Source organism: Carlito syrichta, unplaced genomic scaffold, assembly GCF_000164805.1.
Source record: "Carlito syrichta isolate Samal-C Ts95f unplaced genomic scaffold, Tarsius_syrichta-2.0.1 Scaffold302087, whole genome shotgun sequence".
Classification (NCBI taxonomy): Eukaryota; Metazoa; Chordata; class Mammalia; order Primates; family Tarsiidae; genus Carlito; species Carlito syrichta.
In genome coordinates this window covers 412088-415237 of record NW_007246183.1, presented here as the reverse complement: position 1 = coordinate 415237, position 3150 = coordinate 412088, and positions in this window count along the sequence as shown.

Below are 3150 nucleotides of genomic sequence, written 5' to 3'. Positions count from 1 at the left end.
TGGATTGCTGAGCTGCGGGTTCGAGACTGCCTGGGCAGCAAGACCTCATCTCTACAATAAATCAAAAAATCAGCCGGGCGTGGTAGCACATGCCTGTAATTCTGGCTACTTGGAAGGCTGAGGTGGAAGGATCGCCGGAGCCCAGCAGGTCGAGGCTGTGGTGGCCGGGAGCAGCCACTGCACTCCAGTCTGAGCGACAGAGTGAGACTCCAACTCAAAAAAAAAAAAAAATCCTTCTTAAAACTTGTGCCAGTTTGTGAGAAAGAAGAGAAAAAACAAAAAAGTATTTCTTGCAAAAAGAAAAAAAACTTGTCAGCTAAATACTTTAAATAACACCTGAAAATTCTATTACTCTACTGTGAAATTTAAGACTTTAAATCTATCAGTACTAGAAAATAAAAGTTGAAGCCTGGGCACAGTGGCTCACACCTATAATCCTAGCACTTTGGGAGGCCGAGAAGAGAGGATCACTTGAGCACAGGAGTTAATGACCAGCCCTAAAAACAAAACAAAACAAAACAAAAAACTACAAGTGGTCGCTAGCACTAATAGTCCCAGCTACTTAGAAGGCTGAGGTAGAAGGATTGCTTGAGCCCAAGAGGTCAAGGCTGTGGTGACACACGATCATGCCAGCCTACAGAATGGGAAAAAATATTTGCCAACTGTATATCTGACAAAGGCCCGACATTCAGGATCTACAAGGAACTCAAACGTGCCAAAAGGAAAAATCAAACAGCCCTATTAAAAAGTGGGCAAAAGATATGAATAGATACTTCTTAAAAGAAGACATATGAGTAGCCAACAGATAACATTAAAAAATGCTCAGCCTCATTAATCATCAAAGAAATGCAAATTAAAACCACATTGACCTATCACCTAACTCCAACCAGGATGGCCATCATCAATAACTCAAAAAACAACAGATCCAGGAGACGATATGGGGAAAAGGGAACACTTCTACACTGCTGGTGGGAGTGTAAACTAGTACAACCTCTATGGAAAACAGTGCGGCGAGTCCTATAAAATCTAAAAATCGACCTTCCACATGACCCAGCAATCTCCCTTCTGGGAATATACCTGGAGGAACGCAAATCATTCTATATAAAAGATACCTGGGCTGGGCTCAGTGGCTCAGCCTGTAATCCCAGCACTTTGGGAGGCCGAGGCGAGTTAATTGCCTGAGTTCGTGGGTTCGAGACCAGCCTGGGCAACTTGGTGAGACCTCGTCTCTACAATAAAATAAAAAATAGCCAGGCATGGTAGCACAAGTCTGTAGTTCTGGCTACTGGGAAGGCTAAGACGGAAGGATTTCTGGAGCCCAGAAGGTCTACAATGCGGTGGCCATGAGTGTGTGCGCCAGTGTACTCCAGCCTGGGCGACGAAGTGAGACTTCAAGTCAAGAAAAAAAAAAATATATATATATATATACCTGCACACGCATGTTTACTGCAGCACCATTCACAATGGCAAAAACATGGAACTAACCCTGCTGTCCATTGAAACTAGACTGGATTAAAAAAAACATGGTACATATACAGGATGCAACATTACACAACCATAAAGAAGGACATTATGAACTTCGCAGCAACTTGGATGGATTTAGAATCTATAACACTCAGTTATCTATCACAGAAACAAAGAACTGAGTACCACATGTTCTCACTCATAAGCGGATCTTGAACAATTATCATAATACTATAAGAAAGGGATGAGCAGTAGTGGGAAACTGCTGCGGGTGGGGTGGAGACACGCAGAAACATCAATAAGGATACCTGATCTCAAACCGGGCAAAGTGGGGACAAAAGGGAGGCCCAAACTTTACCTGTACGGTAACCACTTGTATACCTAATCCTGAATTGTACTCCATGTCTTTAAAATAAAAACAAAGAAATGGCTTTAAAAATAATTCCATAGCTGGGCATGATGGTTTGTGTCTGTAGTTCCAGCTACTTGGAAGGTTGAGATGGAAGGATCACCTGAGCCCAGCAGGTTGACGCTGTAGTGGCTGTGAGTGTGCCACTGTACTCCAGCCTGGGCGACAGAGTAAGACTCTGACTCAAAAAAATTAAAAAATAGTAATAATAATTCCAAACAATGCAAGTTTGCTATGTAATAATAACATTAGAAAGATTAAAGAAAGTTTCCTTTTTTCATGTACAACAAAATTGTGAGATATAATAAATGATTGTTATTTTAAGCCATTGAGTTATGGGTGGTTTGTTACATTGCGATAGGCAACTAACTGAGAGCTGCAGAGGACTCCAGGCAGCCTTGGTGGCAGTGAGCAAAGACTCCTGAGGACAAGGAAGGCCAGGGGCGAATCAACACTGCCTGACATGGCTGGGGAGAAGTGCGAGGAGGTATAATAAAGCACAGAGAAAGGTGGCAGCAACATGGCACAAGGAACAGCTAGAGGAGAGGACTACAGGGTTGCAGGTTGCTACTCTGATAATATTTGTGGCTTCCTGTACTTTGAATGTGCCCAGGGAGATAAAGAGTGGAGAGCTGAGGTCTTACCTAAATTAGACAGGTTAGGATTAGTAGTAATCTATTAGACTAAGGATCAAGCTGTCAAAATCATCTCACCTAAGGTCTATAAGTTGGTGTCTAGAAGATATTACGGTATAAAAACAAAGCAAAATATAAAAATTTCAGAAGTCCATTTTTCCTCATTTTTTATTCCTTTAAAATTTAAATAATATTCTTACAAAAGAGTGAGTCTGAAACACTCATTAGTGCCTTGCTATAATGCAAATAAACTGACTTAAAGGAACAGAGAATGATAATATGTTTTTGAATAGGCCATATGGGTATAAAGGAAATTCACCTAGAACATTGCATTTGTGCCTTTTAGCAACTTCTGTGAGTTAATCAAGAACAGACCTGTCTTCCTTTTAGAGATGCAGTAAAGTCATATGGCTATTAAGAAGCAGTGATACCACTTGTACTGACTTTAGTCAGGAATTAGGATAAAAATGATGTGTGATTGCATTTTATGAAACTCTAAATTTTATGAACTGGAAGTAATAAGATACAAATATTGACAAGTTTTACTTTATGCACAAAATTCAAATAATGTTAATTCTAAAAGTGATAATTTCATAAAAATAATTTGAAAGTTGGTTGGAAGAAGGAATTGAATGCTGTTTT